Below are 20,168 nucleotides of genomic sequence, written 5' to 3'. Positions count from 1 at the left end.
CCTTTAGTGTGGATTAAACTGAATATTTACGGGCCTTTAAAGACAACCTAGGACTTCTTGGTGTGGGAAATTTAATAAGAAACGAATGGGGCGATTGGTTAGATGGTTTTCCTGTATTCGTATGAATATATTCATCTACGCAAGCAGATTTTTAATCTTATTAGCTCAGAGTTTATAATTGATAGTACCGATCCTACTTTGTTTAAAGATATGAGAAAATTATTGTGCTCTCATCTTGAGTTTAAAGTGCAACATAACTTTATGGAAGAAAATCATTCTACAAACTAACTTGGTAATTTTGGGATTGATAAACTCTTAGATATTAGATTCTTTTCCATACCACCTAGAAAGTTACTTCGTTTTATTAGGTAATAAAAGAGGGATAGTAGATTTACAACGTTAAATTTATGTTTTCAACTATAACCCATTTTCACACCCCCAAAAAAAGTGAGTCTGCCCAAATTTATTTGAAATATTTTCCACTGTTATATTTTATTCTAATATTGTAGCTTCGATAATTTTCAAAAATTCCGAAGCGTAAAAAATATTGATATATATATATATATATGTATAATATGTTCTTCAGTCATTTTTTAAGTATTTGGATTAACTTTTTTAGATTTGGCAGGGCAAATATATAGGCAACTTTCTGCCTAAAATATCTGAAAAAAGTAGGGTCCCTTAACCTAAAATTACAAAACCACCCTCAACTCTTTCTTTTCTTAGTGAAAATATGGACCACCTCATTTCAAAACCCACCATTTCTATTCTTAAGTCTGAATGTAAAACTGCCCACCACATCCTGTAGTGCGTGATTTCAATGCAAAAACGATTTATGCTTTATTCATTGCTTTCTCATTTGATGAAAGAAAAGCATAGGTGACCCGCTAATTAATTAATCCCTAATCACAAGACTTAACTGTCAAAGTTCGAATTATTAGCTAGCAATACCCTGGACATTTGACACGAGATTTCGTGATTAACGTGGCCAGACCTTTCTTCAGTTTGTGGTTAAAACTTAGACAATCACTAATCAAACTCGAATTGAATTTTGGAATCATAACGCGCGCGATCATTGTGTGGGGGAAGGAAAACCGAACGCTTCATCGTATTCGTTTTCGTGCATGATTCTCACGGGTTCAATGCAACGAATAGCAGCTCATCAGCCGGCCAAATAGAAGAAACCCTACTGAAATATCTCGAAGGAGAGGTGGGCTCGCGTACTTCGTGACGCTAGCCCGGAGGTGGCTTGTTCGCGAATTTAGTTTTAATTATGGACTTGTTTCTTTTGCTTTTAGCATTTTAAATTCGGATGTTTTTATAATGAACTGAGATAATTGCCGGGTGGGTCCTGGAACTCATCATGAACTTCACAACTTTTAGGATTTGTGCTGTTATTTTGTCTACTGAAATTATTAGAAATATACATATGGTAGCCTTTTGTGCTATTTTAAAATCTGTGGGATTCTCTATAGTTGTCTATATCAATTTTTTTTTTTTTTTTTTTTTTTTGGGGAGAGTTTGGCACCAAATAAATGAGTTTTAGGCTAACTAAAAGATATATTAACTCATCTGCACCACCAATTTTTTGACGTAGGAAATTCTGACACAACTTACACAAGAATACCATCGGGATTGGTTACCAAACTCATATTCAAGAAACACAAAACAAATTGGGACATAGAAATCGCCAAGAGGGAGAGGGAGCGCAACCTGAACTTGTCAACATATCTAATTAGACCTACCTTTACTAAAAATTTAAAACAAATAAATTATGGCCCAACTAGGTAATATTAATTATTCTACACCATACCAATTCTTTGTTGTGAGATTTTCTAACACTACTCATAGATATAACTCAATAATATTTATCTTAGTTCCCATCCATAAATTGATCAAACGTATTGAGACGCCTGTGATATCTGTTCTCGAGCATACTTCGTACTTCACTAGATATACGTAGTTGTGTCATTCTCAAGTGTACTTCATACTTCACTCGGTATAGGCTATGACTATCAGAAACCATATCGTCGCAAATCTCCTAATTAGTCTTGACACGAATGTCCCACTTCTGATGGAATTGTACAACACCACTGTTACTATGATTATTAAGACCGATCACCAGCTTAGAGGCATCGGCAAGACAAGCTCACATGTCACTGAAGATAAAGGAGAATCTCTAATGGCACTGGATAACTTCAAATGCTCTGCTGGGTTGTACAATCTCGATAACGCTTGGGAAGTCTAATCAACATCAAGAATTTAAATAAGCTTCTAACCACATCTCCAACAGCACCTATTGGAAAGGTGAGAGCTGCCCATTTTGGAATTTTTGCCAAACATCTTAGAAAATCCAAAATGAAACCTAATGTCCCCACGTTCACGCGAAAAACATTATCGTAAGTGTCCTATGCAAAATACCTAACTTAGAATATCATGCGGCACGAGGAGATATAGACATTGGAATCATCCTTCATCGGATCAGCTTAAGAAGATCCTGCTAGTAAAGGAGATATAATCCCATGAGTAATCCCGGTGGATCACGCTTCTTCGTGCTTATCCACTCCACGTGATGAAAAAGCCGAGATTTTAGAAAAAAGCGTGTGGGAGGGAAGTTACTCGGAAGGGCGGGACCGGACGGCGGAGATTGCTGCTGGAGAGAACTGAAGAAGTGGATGGCCGTTGATCTGAAATTCTAGATGAGCATTGACTCCAAGTCAAGACCCACCTTCGCTCAGCTTCGGCGGCTGGCTACTATACTTGGCAGTTGGCGGGGCACCTATATATATTGTTTTTTTTTTTTTTTTATTTCTTCAACCTGTGCTCAATATTTCAATTATTTTTTTCCATGGAAATTCATTTATTTATTTATTATGAAGATGGTGTTAACTGGAATTAATGCCAGCACGTTTCATGATGGAGGCATTGAGATGAAGAAGACAAATGTGGGTTTACTTTGAAAAAAAATGGTGAGTATGTGAAATGAGAATTTGAGGGAAGAAACATAGGAAAAAAGAAATTGAAATTTTTGTGATATGGACTAGAAGGAAACACATGGTTTTCCTCCATCACATCCTCAAACTTAACTTAGGTTTCTTTTTTCTTTTTTTGTTACATTGGTACAAGTTCGAGGGTTTTGATGAGACAAAAAAGGGTTTAAGGTATTGGTACGACAATGTGCATAGTTAATAATTTCTTGTGACATGACAAAGAATTTAAGATATTAGTGAGATAATAAACATAATTTAGGGAGGGAAAGTACCAAAAAAGTTATAAACCTATTACATTAATAGTAATTCGGTTTTAAAAATTTAAAACTAAATTGACTGAATTAATACTAATATAATAGGTTTAGAAATTTTTTTTTTTGGGTACTTTACCATAATTTAGGGTCGTCGGAGGTGTTAACTCTTAATATATTCATGTTTGGGCGATTTCTCAAGAAAACCCGGTAAAAAAGGAGCACGGTCCTCTCATAGATTTAGACGTACGAAATTTTTACCGGTCTATCGAATTCTTTTATCTTGTTTTAACTTTTTGAAAATCACATTCAAGTTACATAATCGTCCACACTTTACTACCTGACAAACGCGATTAAAAAGGGATGGAGGACCAGTGGACCACCCACGTATGATAACTTTTTACAGTTAGACAAATCAAACGGTCGCACATGCTTCACTAAACTCCAGTTCTTCATTAGATTCCGTAGGGGTTTTCCTTCACATAACGATTCGAAAAATCAAGGCTAATTAACGGCCCCCCGTAACTTATGAAATAGGAGATTAATTGACATGTAAGTTTCGCCACTTAAAAAAAATCAGACTATAACAGGATGAAATCGCAATTTTTTTTTTCTCTAGGTTAATGGTAAATTTCACGAAATTGCAACCGCGTACCAAAAAATGCTCAAATAATAGATAGGAGGTCCATGTGAATATGACTATCGTTTTCTTTCTGTTTTGCTTCAAGTTGGCTTTGAACCGTTGTTTGCCCATCCCAAATGTCCGTCCGTCCGTCCTTTTATTCCTAGGACAATGGCCCCATGGCATGATTCGGAATCTAATCTCATCTCACCCACTTTAGCACTGGACCTAAGGAGAGTAGTAATAGACTTGAACTTGACTTGACTCGACACGGCTTCAAAATTGAAAAGTGAATTACATATGACAACAAGCACAAGTAGATCTCGAGCCTTTATCCAATGTCAAATTTCAAAAAAAGTATTAGTATTTCAATTAACTACCATGATCATCATAATACATAATTTTGACTCAATTATAAAAGCAAAACTCTGGCTCAATTTACTCCCTTGATATAATAAATAATATATAAAAGTGACAGTTTACATGCAAATCATTTGTAATACCTTCGACCTTTAACCTTTCTTTTAGTTGATCAATCGAAATCTATCAAAATGCATGATTCATGTCTAAACAAGCTCAGCATTCTAATGAGTTAAAACAAACAACCTAGATTGAACATTGCTGACGAAGTAATAAATCAAATCCTCTATCAAGGCATGATTCTTTTCACACGCTTCTTTCCGCCCTTGGATTTCGTTTCCATCTCATCAACATGCATGTCAACGAATGGGGGGTGGGCAGCAGAAAGGGCAAATAATTCGTGACGTTAGATAAGGCACGGACATTGATGTAACTGCAGAGACGCGTGTCGAGATAGCGGTTTTGGCAGTTCGTACCCGGTGGTCCGAAGGGAAACCAATAATGAGATACAACGTACGGGCTGTTCCGTCGTTCAAAACCACCCGTCGTCCCATCAGCAATTCCTGTCGAAGAGACTGATGACCGCTCCTCGAGGTCTAAGCGTAGCCCACGGTTTGTGTACTCCCCACACGTAAAAATACCAAATTCCTGCTGTTCTTCTTGGCACGTGTTTCGGGGAAATTAAAGCTTTTTGGCTCCTTTAGCCAATTTGATTAGATCACTTGTTTGAACTCTTCTTTCTTCTTTTTTTTTTTTTTTTTTCTTTTATCCATGTTTTTATGACTATTGTTTGAGCAATTTTGCCCGAATGAGTAGGATAAAACACATGATATGCAAAAAGAAGAAGAAGAGGAAATTATCAAGAAAGTCTCGAACTTATTATGCTTATATCGATTCAATTATAAACTTTTTAATATGGTCAATTTAATAGTAAATAATTTGACAATTTAATTATGTTGGTTTAGGCTTAAACTTCTTGACATTTGTCAATTTAGTCTTTGGTTGGAAAAATAGTGACGTGGTGTTCTTGTTAGGGCTAGCCATTCTACATGGTAAAGTGATAATTTTTTTTTTTTTTGTATTTTTATATCTTTTCCTGAATTTTTATTCTTTTAATTTTTTTTCTCTTTTTCTTCCCAACTTTTGGCCAATGAAGATGTGGCAGTTGCCCACCCTTGCTAGGGGTGGTGAGGGCATTCCGGCTCTCACTGGCTACGGTTGAGGGCCTCGACGCCTTCACCCAAACTAGGCAAGTGCACTCTGTATCTCTCTATACATCGCTCTATACCATGATAACCTAAAACTAATTTGAATTCCTTATCTCCTTCCCTTTGACATTGCCATGAGCCACATTGCTCAATTGTTCCATGGTCATGTCGTTGTGTTGTGGCATCCCGGTCGACCCAAAGCACCCCCTCCCCCTCCCTCCCCCCTCCCTCTCACACACACAAATTCGAGATAGGAGTTCCTTAATTGCAGCTCTCACGCATCACAATGACAGTGTGAGTTAACTCTTACATCGACTGTGAACTTAATAAAACTCCAATTTATGTTCCACAGATAGACCGGAAAAATTGAAGATAATGCTAGTTTATATTGCTCATAGTACAACCCAAGAATATAGCACCGTATACAGTCTGCAAATTTGTATAAGTTTCTACCGACATAGGGACAAATTAGAGGCCGCACAAATCATGCTCAAATTTGCAATCAGTGACACGAATCATTTGTATGTACAACACGATCACTAGGGATCATGATGTGGTCCGACATGTTTTGGCAACTTATTTGCCCGCATAAACTAACCAAAATCATTGTACCCAAGGGGGTCAGCGGTGCAATTGACATCCCACCAGATCCGATCGTTCCGGACGTATTCAATGCCCCGATCCAATCCACGTTACAAAACTTAAACGGGACTGTCGTTGATTAGGGTTCATATGGCTACATGTGCGTAGATCCCCGTGATTCCAGCTTGTTCCTTCATTATCATTGTTTTCGAAGAAAGAAATATTTTCCATTTCCATATTCCTTTTCATCCAATCCCGGCCTTGCACTATCGACATGGTTTTTCGTGAGAAAATTATTAAAAAAATTCTTAAATCTATAACATTTATGGCAATTCAATTTTTAATTTTTTTATAATGAATTTTAGATATTTCAATTTGACTAATTGAATTCTAAATTTCATGAAAATTTGTTAATATAGTCCATTTGGCTAATTTTGACTAGAATTTGCTAATGCTGATGCCTATTACGTGGTATAATCGATTGACATGAATAATTTATTATTATTTTTTTGAATGTTCAATATATTGTTCTTTTCCTTTTTATTTATTTCTTTTTCTGTCGATTAGTGGGCCTTAGCAACTAGCCAAAGGGGCAACCAGTGAAGGTTGCCTTCACCAAGGTACACCGCCGAGGGGCAAGGTCGAGCCTCGCCTGAAGTTAGCAAGGCCGACAAGGTTGCCCTTTGGCAAATCTCGATGAGGGCAACCCCCTGGCTGGCCATCAACAAAGGCAAAAGTAGAAAAATAAATAAAATAAAAACAAAATGCGAAATATAATATAATTATAATAGCAAAAATTATTTAAATTATCCATGTCAATGTTGGATAAATTATAGTGTTTAATTGTCAAAGATTTAGGATTTTATTAGCTAAATCGGAATTTTGGGCCAGAATAGGAGCAAGTATAATAGAGTTATAACTTTTTCCGTAAATTTCTCGATTGTCGGTCACAAACTATATAATAACAGTGACTCTGCGGGTCAACCTTACAAACCTAGTCAATGTTCTCAACTTCTGTGCATGATGATGGACAGGAACGAGTTTGACTGAACAAGACAGCGAATGGATACGTGATGCATGTGCTTGTTAGAGAGTACTTGCGAATTTTTCTGACTTAGTGCGGAGGAATATTCACATGTGGAATTGCTTTTGAGATTAATCTGCTTTGATTTCTACTTCGAACTCTAGATTACATGGATCTTATCATTTTTTTTTCTATGTGAAACGGTACTTGTGACTTTGTATAGATGGAGTCTGCCAGGTGCATCTCGGCTTCCTTCGCAGTAACTAAAAAGATGATGTACTAAAGATGCCTATCCCAATAACGAAAAGAACAAATCATTGCGATTCTTTTAAAACGTTAAGTTTTTATATGAATTGGCACTGCTATTGTTAAATTAAAAACAAAAATAGTAATCAGTAATACAGATTAATTGAAGTGATATAGAAGAATTTGATACTAAATGGGAAGAGAATTTGAATGGCGGACCAGGGAATTTCTGCATCCAATTGAAGCTCTCTTCTGGATTTTATGGAAGGTGTGATTTTCCCTTTGATTTTTGGGCTAATATTTATTATCTTTGTGAAGTCGTTTTAATTAATTCTCGAAATGCTTAACCGATCTTTGAGAAGTTTGGATCTCATGAAATTGAAATATCGATTTGGTTATTCTCCCCTTCTACATCAAATATAATTTTCATTAATTTGAAGTATGTTTTCACGGTCTCATTTTTGTAGACAATACAAAAGATTAACTTTTAATCGTGATTATTTGAGAAACAAATGCACCTAAGAGAATTGACGAATTAAAGGACTGTACTTCTAGATATCCTCGATTCAATCTCGATAGGCCGTCCAGCGAAGTGTCCTATAAGTAATCTTTCTTCACATTATTAGCTCGATTTTTTTTATTGTTTGACTTTGTTTCGGCCATAATGAAATCGTGCCATAATGAAATCTCAATAAACATGTTCAAATTTTGCTCCAAATTTGCAGCTAAGTGCAATGTCTGGGGGAGGATTATACGCTAGTGATGAACAAGTCGTAATTGTACACTATACCCACTTCCACTATAAAGAATTCATGGTTGGTCTACTAGTTCTCTTCGATATTCTCTTAAGGATAAATTTATTAAAATCCATTGCACGTCCGAGAAAACGACAGCCCGTTTGTACGCGTGTATCTTTATAATAATAATTATTTATTCGTGTATATTGACTAATTATACATGTGTAAATATATAAAAGTTTATATAAAAATGTTTATGTTGTTAGATTGCTTACTTGAAAACAAAGAAGAAGGTGTTTATGTTCATGATGGAGACGTAAATGAATAGATGGGGACATCCGATGGCGACTCATACCTAGAAGTAATATTGCCTTCTCTCCAATTTGTGCTCTTGAAGAAGGCAAGTGAATGACCTTTGAGAGGTAAGTTGACTTATGATCAACTGCCTCGCCTCTCTCGTTTCGGTGATTTAGCGCCGCAAACTTTGAAATTTTGGTTTTTGAATTGTTCAACAATCGAAAGCAATCCTCATCTTGTGAAAGCACCGGCTCGAAGAGGACAAGAAATTTGGACTAATAATGTGCTGTTGTGATCAAGGTTATTGTCCTGTACGTCAAAATAAAAAAGAAGTTACTGTCCTGTACCATCACGCCCTAAATCTAACAATAATTGAGGAATGACATAGCCATTATTCCTCTCGAATGATGCAGTCTCAAACACAAACTAATAACTTATTATCAAAATACATATCACCACGTATATATATTTCTGATAAACAAACAAGTTGGTTACAACATTAGAATTTTTATCATTCATGAAAAAGAATGTAGACATCTCCATTAACAACTAAACTCTTCAAACTCAACTCGTAAACTCAAAATCCATATCCAAGATATAATATACATATTACATAATATGAGTTGTTTCATTTAAACAAAGTTTTATTAGAAATACTCATTTAATCCACCATTAGCATTCAAATATCAACAATCAAGTGCATTGATCGATTCTATAAAATCACACGTCGATGATCCATGCCATTAACCAATCTATTGTTCAATATCTTACCACGGTCATGACACAATGTCCGATGATAAGATGACTATGATTTCTCTCTTGGCAAGCTCTCTCCGCTTATTATCAACCAGTGGCTTAGCCTAGAAGGACATCCTAAATTTAGTATGCATACCTAGAAATCCTTAACCTGGTTCACAACATCATTGCAATATCATACATAGAAGATCCTTTTTTGGCCGTCATCCTTCAATATTTGAAATCAAATTCAGAATTAATATAAACCATAGCACATTTCACAAACCAAATAGATAAACATTCACAACATAGCTCATCCACCAAAAATATTTCTTGTAAAACATTTCTCAAATCATTTCAAAACTTATTTCATAAACGGAGACAAAGCAATACATATATCTAAACTTTCACACTACTTTTCATAACACGTTCCGAATTTCATAAGTAACCAATAAGCAAGTTATGCTTGATCTAGATTTTACATAATAAAAATAACAATTAATCCATATCACTTTTGAAATATGAGTTTACAAACTCGAAAAAAAGAGATAGCACAATTCATCTTGAAAAGCCTAAAACAAAAAACAAAACTCATTCGAACCGATGAACTATCAAATAAGCAAGAAATAACATCGAAATCTAGTAAACCACTACCTCAATCACAAATTGACTAAACTAAACTTAATCATTGACAAAACGACATCTACACGCCAACAAAAAACTTCCTCAAAGAAGGTATTAAAACTATTTGCAATGCGAAACTTGTGTGTGAAATTTTAAAATTTCACATGGAGTAAAACATCAATTTGACTTATGTAAAATCCCATAACTTCATAATGCTATAATCTATGATTTTCATATAATTTCATAGCTTAATAACTTCTGAAACTAATCTCGCAATTCTGATTTTATCTAACTTCAAAATTGTGCCCTAAGTCTAAAAATTACACTGATTCAATGAGCGAAGGGCTTTCTCTCCTTTCTCTCTTTTCTTCTTTGTTTCCCGTTCCTGAACGTGCTCCTTCTCTTTATAAAGAGAGCCCACTTTTCTTTTTCTTTTTTTAATCTAAATTTCAACCCACTTTTGACCAAGTCAAAAAAGACAAAAAGGCAATATGACACACACACCACCAGACTCGCTAAAGCATGCACTCAGCTCGAAATGCAACTTGAGCTCGATTTAATATTTACGTATCTTGCTTGCACTCAACTAGAAAAGTAATTGAGAAATTCAAACTTGACTAGACAACTCTGCTGGAGTAGCTTGAACTTGAACTTGACTTGGAATCAATCGAGTCAAATTCAAGTATTTTTGAAGTTGAGCCCAAGTTACTCACGCGTAGTTCAACTCACTCGTACTCCTAGTTAATCAAATTTTAGAATGAAATATCATTAAATTAGCTTTGAAAAGCTTTAAGAGATGCTCCATGAAAAAATAATTGTCTTAATTTTCACATAGATGATTACTTAAGGCACTCATTTGGTTGCAGTGATGTTGTAATGATGTAATCCAATAGTCATTACGTACAGCATAGGCGGGCATGAAACTTCTACAGCATATAACTTGACAGTAAAATAATGATGAAATAGAGATAGAAAACCGAAAATCTTCTCTCTCTATCAAAGTAATCATAATCATGCGACAACTGTCTAATGCTTGTGGAAGTTTATGCTCTTTGTACGGTTCTAGGCATGGTTCTGATGGACCTCTTGTACTCTTTGTTCACATAGATTTGATTAGGAGATTCTGACACGTATACATCCATCATATCCGCCTCAAATGTATCTGCTTATTGCTGATAAAAGCGAGACGGAAAAAGAAATTTCACCAGTTTTGCTCAAGCACGCAAAAGACCCATCAATCAGCAATGAGTGTTGTTATCTATATCCAAAAATAAAGAAAGCTTCTTCAATATAAGTGTGATTATACGTATATAGTCCGTCTATGGCTATCGTGTACAAAATACGTGGCAGAAAAGTGTCCCAAAACGTGTCCTCAAAGGGCAGGCGTTTTAACTAAATCAAATGCGTTATCATTCGAAATTCTTATCCACCGGTCAAGACTCAAGACTAGGAAAGTGACACAGCAACAGCCATGTTAAATTTGATGGCCAAAAAAAGAAAAAAAATTGGAGCAACTCTGTATTAATATTTCTTTGGAATCAATGCCGTTGTTTTTCATTATTTTTCACCAAAAAGAACGGCTGGTCCAACAGAAGAGGACAGGTGGAAAATTTCTTGAAACTTCTCCACAGTGAGTTGCCGCGTATACTTGAAACTTCACGGTCTTATTTAGATCAGTCATGAGGTCACTCAATCTCAATTCAGACTCAATTCGCATATAATTAAAATGTTTATTCTTTTTTTTCTTTATATATGTATTGCAAATACAATGTATATAAAGGACTCTAGAAGATAAGATATAAAAGGTAACAGAATAACAAGTATTCCCTAAATATTTACTAATTCTAAGAGATAAGATACAAAAGATAACAGAATAACAATATTCCCTAAATATTTGCTGAATATTTTCTATTCTTAACACATATGATTATTTTCTATGATATGTTAAAGCAAGTTCAAGTAAATACTAAGTAGTACCTTGCACTGTAGAATAGACTAGAATTCGATACTGTGGTCATATACCACAAGTAGTTAAAATATGCATCGTTAGCATCACTGCGCGAGTAAAATCTTAATACACTAGCTTTGATATGAGAGAGTGTGCCCTTAAGATTGCTCGAGAGGTGGATTAGTCGAGTGTGTGAGACAACTAGCTCGAACACTGCCTGACCATTAAACCCTAAAAGTTAAATAAATAACGAGTGCCGAGCAATATTAAGGAGATTTAGCTATCCAAATGGTGCGTTCGATGAGCATAGGAGGTGGGAGCAGTACCATGAGGATGAGGATAGGGTCCCTCGCTCATATAACTCAATTGCAATAAATACTCGCTTGTTTGGTTATCTATAATAAACACCCAATGGCCGATACGCATGTCTGAGTATCGGCATTGGATGGCCATCGCAAGTGAGGCTTGGCGAAACATCTCTTCCATTAGGAAGGAGAGAGAGGGAGAGAAAGAGAGGAAGAGAGAGAGAGAGTCTCGCATGACAATTGATTGCCACTATACCATCTTCTCCTCCCCAGAAATGGGTTGCCTAACATTATGGATAATGCATACACTTCGTAATCCCAAAACCGTTGATTCTCCGAGACAGTATTCGGTAGACATGGGAACGACACAAACGTCCGTCGTGCGTTCAAAGAACGAGAGCACGAGGTTGCCCCCACCGGCCTGTCAAAGAAAGCGAGAGAAACAAAAGAAACATCGTAGGCACATGGGAGCAGCGTCGTCCTCTTGCCCAATTCCATCACAACATGTAGGTCGAACACATGGCATTCTTGCCCTCATCCTGCAAAATTTCGTATCGTTGTCGCGTCGCATAGCGTAACAGATGATGCCACTTTGGACGCTGAGCATTCGCTAAGCCAGTGTCGCCAAAGGTTAGAGGACCGGTCATTACGAGGTGACACATCGCCAGCGATTGGTGTGATTCATCCTTGAAAGTTGGGCGTGGGGCAGTGCACTTTTCTATTCTCTTTTTGCTGAATAATTGCCTTGTCATTATGTCTGGTCATAGAAAAAATAACCTATCGCCACTTTGGCCACTTAACTCGGGCTCTCAATTAACAAACGCCTCTCAATGATGAAGCTTGAAGATAAGGTGGTGATAACAACTTCTACTTACCAGCAGCTCCACGTTCAAACCAGTAGGATTTCATCTTTTGTTTTATACGTGTCGAGTCATTAGTCAAGAGGGCAAAAAGTTCTAAGCTCCGGGGAGAGTACTTTGTAGAACAGAGTACTCTAGGAAATACTTGCCGCGTTGCCTGAAGAATGATTTGGACACTTTTGGACTCGTTTTAAGTTCTGTTATTGCAGCTATGTGTGGTTGTTTTCAACGCATAGGTCCCCTTAACCATTACTCTGTTTGATGACACGGCAAAGGGAAAAACAAATAAAGAAAGAGCGAAATGGAATTGAATATATGCCGTCGAAACCAATCCATCCCATTCCCGCCCACCCTTGGTGGGTAGCGGGTGAAGTTCTAACAAAAACTCATAAGGTGATTACCTACCTCCATGTAAAAGTTGAGAGATCTCTGTGTATTCCATGGATGGAAGAGACAAAAGTTTCTATATGTAGACTAATTACACGTGTCAATACATTATTTCAATTAGAATGCTTTTGTTGTTAGATTTCTTGCTGGAAGAAGGTGTTTATGATCATGAGGAGACAAAAAAATGAAATCAAGAGATGGCACATCCGATAGCGACTTATACCTATGAGTAAGAACAACTTCTCTAATTTATCCTCTAAGAAAAAAGCAAATAAATGACCTTTCGGGGGCTAAATTTTTTACTTATGACCAATTATTTTGATTCTCTCGTTAATGTTGAATTTGAAATTTTTGATTTTGAATTGTTCAACAATCACCAATAATATTCATCTTTCATAAGCATCGTCCCGAAAATGACGAGGAATCCATGCTTCATATATTTTTGGTCTCTACAATAATTTGAAACGATCGAGAGAGGTTATTGTCCCATGCACTATTAGACTTGAGCTCAGCTTGGCTCGCACACACTTGATGCTTGAAATGCGACTCGAGCTTGATGTAGTATTACATATCTTGCTCGAGCTTGACTAGAAAGGTAATTAAGAAACTCGAACTTAGATTTGAGTAGCTTGAACTTGAAATTGACTTAGAATCAATTGAGTCGAACTCAAGACTTTATCGATTCAAGCCTGAATTACTCAAGAGTAAGTTGACCCAGCTTGCACTTCTAGTTTGTCGAAATTTTGGATGAAATATCATTAATTCGGCTATGAAAAATCGAAAAAAAATGATTTTTTTTTCTTCACATGGATGATTACTTGCGGCACTCATTTGGTTGCAGTAATCCTGTAATGATGTAATTTAATAGCTATTACGTATAACTTAGAGTGGAAAGAACTATATTATTTAATTTGATAGTAAAACAATAAAGAAATAGAGATAGAAATTCGAAAATACCTTGTCACTCTCTAACAAAGTAATAGTAATTATGCAACAACTGTTCAATAAATAAAAAATATTGTGATTATAATTTCTTAAGATAGTTATATTTTAGTGAATGTTTTTTTTATATATTGAAAACCATACATGCTTGGTACTATAATTGTGATGGCTCACGTTAGGGTAGCAACGTGGCGTTGATATTATGAATCATCTGTAATATAATGCACCCCTTAGATGGGATTTGATAGTCATTGCTGTACAGTACAGTTAACAATTTATAGTAATATAGTCACGAAGATTATTGCATATATATCGTTGCCCATTAGGAGGAGAGCGAGTAAAGAGAGAACGGTACTTGATGATATTTATTACGAATTAAAGCCAAATTAAAATGAAATTGATATCAGACAGACAACCATCAAAATTCTATTCACAGATACACCAAAAAAATCCCTCGGCTAGTGCACATTTTGCAATTCAGTGATTAGAAGGAAAGGGGCGACAATTGACCTGAGGGCAGTTGAGGTCTGTAATGTCTGATCTTATGTGGGAGGTCACGATCTTGTATCATGTTCGATCGAGCAAGGCAAGGAAGGCAAGGAAGAAGGGGAAAATGAAAACAAAGTTTTGTACTTTGGTTTTCTACAATGAGATATTATCTAGCTCGTGGAAGGAGCTTATGTTCTTTGTATGGTTGTTGATATGAGTCTGATGGACCTCCTGTAATCTTTCTCTTGGGTTATTGTCAACAAAATCGAGATCCAAACCAAATTAAACCACTTTTTTGATTCATGTCATATTCAGATTTCGATTTGATTTCGATTAAAACAAGCAAGCATCTTATGTCATATCCAAATTTTGATTTGATTTCGATTAAAGCAAGCGAGCGTCTCATACCATACGATTGAGTTTGGGTATTATGAAAATTTGAACCGTACCACTGATACTGGAGAGCTGTCCCAAAACGTGTCCTCGTGGGACAGGCATTTTAATTAAATCAAATGCGCTATGATTCCAAAATCTTATCAACCGGTCAAGACTCAACACTAGGGAGGTGACCCATCAACAGCCATGAGAAATTTCATGGCCACAAAATAAAATAATATTAAATTAAAGCAACTCTATATTTGACGGGAAAAATAGCTGACACATGGCACTCTGTTAATTTTTACAATTTGATATGATTACTTTGTAATTAACGGCATTATTTTTTTTATTACGCTTCCCCTAAAAGGGGGGAACTGCTGAAGTCGATAAGAAGTGAACTCTGAGAATTGCTTCATGCTAAATTTTCAGCTGACACGTGGAAAATTTCCTGAAACTTCTCTACAATGAGTCGCAACATATTTTTAATCTTCCCGGTCTTTATTTAACATATTTTGCGTAGGTTAGCAATAAGGTCCCCCGATCTCAATTCAAACTTGGCTCGTACATAATTGTTTCCTAGGTTACATTAAAGCAAGATCGGGTGAATAATGCCTTGGACTCTAGAATAGAACAAATGTTTGAGATTGTGGTAACATATCATATATAGTTCAAGTAAACCTTGTTCGTGTTACTCCAATTATAAATTCATCAAACCGATACGTGATATTTGCGCTTTTAAGATCGCTCAAAAAGAGGGATTTGTCAAAAGTTGTGGGAGAATTTACTCGAACACCACCTAATTGCTAAATTCAATGAACATCAATAAGAATCAAGCACACATGATTTATGGGCTCCGAAACCATCCTCTCGGTTTAGATCGTTTTGCTGTTGCAAAATCTAGATTGTTATGGTTGAGAAATGTGAACAGTGCGGTTGGACTTGCTTCTGAAGCATTCTTTGGCTAATTAACTCACCTTCTAGAGTTGATCTATATAAATTCCATACTTACATGCATTTCGCAAGGCGCGGTCGGATTGTGCGATAGGGCCATGACCAGAGAACTCTTTAAATTTGGCTTTTAGGCTGATCATTAGACACTTGATATAAGAGATGATCTCATATACTCCTAATCCTAACCACAGTTACTCCATTCCAATGCGAAACAACACAATTAGAGAGTAGATTATGGTTGCGTTTGGTTCGGCTTTGAAAATGGGCCTTGGGGAAATGCAAATTGCGTTGATAAAAAATTATTTGCAAAACTATTTTAGTGTAAAGAGTGTTTGGCAAATCTTTTTTAATAAAGGGCTTTTGAATTTCATTTTTAAACTCTTTGTCAACTCTGATGAAGGTAAAGGTAGTTTTGAAACAATGAGGGGAAAAATCGAAAAATTAAAATATTTATGATAGTAGTTTTAACTGTGTATATATATATATATATATATCTAGTTTCAACATTTGGCTAAATGCTAAAAGCTCAAAATTGGTTCCTATCAGCATTGGACTTTTAGCTTTCCCAATGCAACCACTTGACTAAAAGCCCCTTGGACAAGCTTACCAAGCACCCTAGCATTTTCCCATGGGGCTTTAGAGGTTAAGAGCCCATTGGAAAAGCTCAATTAAACACTCCCTATATTGTTAGATTTGAAGTCACCTCTTTTGGGTTGGCATATACTAACTCCATCCGTTCCACGTGGCCAAATCTTCAAGTTGAATTCACAAAACGGTGATCTTTGGGATGATCTTTAGGGGTAAGCGTCTTCTTATTAATCAAGTTATTAGTTCTCTTCCACTCTATGATCTCTGGGGTAACTCTCCACTTGTATATCAAGTGCCCGTATATATGAGGGCTTGCATGCAGGGAGAGGTATCCCGCCCGATAATTAACTAGCACTATACCTTCTTCGCGGCCCAAAAAAGGGTTGCCTAACCTTATGGATAATTGCATAGACTTCATTTTCCCAAACCGTCATTCCGCGAGACAGTATCGCTGGAATGTGAACGTAGGAACCAAAAAGTAAAGGATCACAAGGCTAGGCCCCATCAACCTGTCAAAAAGTGAGAAACAAAAGAAATGTCATACGAACAAAGAGCAAGAAGCACCGTTCACTGCCGTACTCCATCATAACCAGTACATCATGTCATAGTACCCTAATGTGATCACACACTAAGCAATATCGACATCAACACGTGGTATGGCACAATATGCTGACACGTCATTTCTTATGTTATATAGAGACATGTTGTATAATAAATGCATATTTTTATATATACATGATAGATTATCTTTTTTATAATTATTTCAATCAAATTAATTTGTTTCAAATTTATAAATAAATAATAAAAAGAATGTAAAATGAATTTACACTAAAAATATTAATTCACATTTTTCAATATCATTCATTATTTCAATTTTGAGCGACTCTTGCCAAGAAGAGGGGGGAAGTGTATGTCATGGGAAGTGAGAGTTAGAAGAAGAGAAGATTAGATTTTCTTCTTTCTCCCTTTATTATTATTTTTTATTTTTTACATATTTATATCTTGACCCCCCATTTATTGAAAATTTTTAAAAATTGACGCATGTTTGTAGGAGCGAATTGGGAGAGTTGATCATGTCTTGAATTTTTCAACACCTATTAACTGTGGGGAAAATTACCAAAACAATCCTAAACATATTGCAATTTTTCTAATTAAGTCATAAACTTTTTTTTTTTGCTAATTCAGTCTTAAACCTATTGCAATTTTGCTAATTCAATTCATCCGACCATTTTTTTTATTGGCGTTGACATAGATGTCGGCCAACTGGCGGACATTGACATGGACAATTTTTAATAATATATATTTTTTCTAATTTTTTATTATATTTTTCTTCACTTTTTTCTCCTTCCTCTAGCCGATCGTCATGCAAGGCTAGTGAGGTCCCTCGCCAGCCTTGGGGAAGCTTGGTTGTGGCCAAGTGACCTCGCCCGGGTTGCTCACTGGGGTGGTGGGGGCTGAGCCTCACCAAAGGTCGCTAGGTAGAAGACTGCAACCTCGCACAATCTCTTGTAAAGGTTGACAGTGGCCAGGCAAGGCTTGTCGTTGCCGAATCTGGTGAAGTTTGAGCCTCACTGGCCATGGGCAAGGCCTAATCTCTCCAGAGGCTATGAGGTCTAAGGCCGCTACCTCATATGGCCTCTAGCAATGATTGCCTGTGTTTGGGTGAGCCTCATCCTCACCTGCCATGGAGATGCCTAACCTTGCTAGATTCGGTGAGGTCGAAGAGCCCAACCTCGCGCGGTCTCTGGTGAGCCTCATTGGCTATGAGTAGGTCTTGGCCTCGCCATGGCTAGGCAGATTCGAAAAACATAAAATACTATTTAAAAACTATCCACATTAGTGTTGACTAGCCAAAAATGATTGAATGAACTGAATTAACATAATTACAAAATGTTTAGGACTGAATTGACAAAAAAAAAAAATGGAATTACAACTGAATTGCAAAAATTATAATAGATTTAGGACTATTTTGATAATTTTTCCCACTGACCGCGTATCGGAGTATCTAACATGATACAAAGGCTATGCTTCCTAGATTGCACATCCTATTTATTTTTCTCACATTAATTTCATTAATATTTATTGTCCACACTTAAGTTATGTGGTGACCACCCAAAGGTACGACTTCTTGACGGAACAAGTTGTATGACAGAATGGATATAAAAGGGTTTTTAAGCCAAATCCTCTCATGATTAAGAAAAATATATAATCGATATTGAGAGGGCAATTAGCTAGTAATACCCATTCATCAATTGTTTAATGCTCAATTATTTAGGTTCTCAATCAAATTTCATTAATAGTTGAAGGTACAAAATAATTCACGTTTTCACCTTAAACTCTGATTATGCAAATCTTCAATCCCTTAGACATATGGCATTCTTGCACTCATCCTACAAACTTCCTTGTCTTGGTCACATCAAAGAGCATGACTAATGATGCGTTAAGCATTTGGTAAGCCATAGTCGCCAGATGTTAGGCCTGGGACTTCTCAAGAAAAAAAGCCACAAAAACCCTAAATTTTACCCAATATGATAAATTTACCCCGAACTTTTTTTGAAACATAAAAAATCACAATTTTTATCAACTGTGACACATTTACCTCAACTTTATGACTGAAGGGAATTTTCGTCTTTTAATTTTATTTTTTTTCCTTTTTTTTTTTTTTTTTCTTCCCTCCACCGAGTAGAGGGAAGCCGGGTCAGGTGGCCCTTGTCAGTGTTGGGTGAGGATGGCCCTCCCTTGGGTCGGGCAAACCCTCGCCCGGCACCAACGAGGGCATTCCTAGCCATATTCAGCCCAAGCAAGGGCCACCTCGCTTGTGTTGAGCAAGGGTTGCCCTTGCCTAATCTGGCGAAGGCTATCCTAGCTCGACCTAGGCGAGGGCAGCCCTTGTGGGCGTCACCTGAGTTTGGCTTCTCTCTATCATGGCTGGCGAAGGGAAGAGAGGAGAAGAAAAAAAGAAAAAAAAAGCAAAAGAAAAAAAATTAAAAGACAAAAATACCCTATAATTTGATATAAATGTGTCACGTAAATATAAGTTTGGAGTTTGTTGTGTCATGAAAAATGTTTACAATGTATCACAATTAGTAAAGTTTGAAGTTTTTTATATCACAAAAAAAAAATCAGGATAAATTTATCTTATTAGATAAATTATTTAAGATTTTTGATGATATTTTCTCTCATTGCGACGTGACGCATCCACAGTGATTGGCGGCTGCAAATCCCTCCATGAAATGGCATCAAGGAACGGATTTTCCACGTGAAAAGTGGATTAGGTATGGTGTCGTGCACTTTTCTATTCTCTTTTCTCCGAGTGACCGCTTTTTTCCCATTATGTAATGTCTGGTTATAGAAAGATACGCTATCACCGCTCTGGCCACTCAACTCGGGCTCTCAGATAGCAAACGTCTCGATAATGAAAGCTTCTAGACGAGGTGACTGACGGTAAATTCTACTCACCAGCAGCTCAACGACGTTCAAACCTCAGGGGTTTGGTCATTTGTTTATACTTAATCATCGAGTTCTTTATATTTATTAGGGCAGAAGTTCTCAACTCTCTAGGGACTAGGGACTAGGGAGTACTTTGCAGAACATTTTCTAGGAAATAGTTGCCACTTCGCGTGAAGAATGATTTGGACGCTTTC

This window comes from Eucalyptus grandis, chromosome 3 (assembly GCF_016545825.1).
Source record: "Eucalyptus grandis isolate ANBG69807.140 chromosome 3, ASM1654582v1, whole genome shotgun sequence".
Taxonomy (NCBI): Eukaryota; Viridiplantae; Streptophyta; class Magnoliopsida; order Myrtales; family Myrtaceae; genus Eucalyptus; species Eucalyptus grandis.
This window is presented reverse-complemented; position numbering follows the sequence as displayed.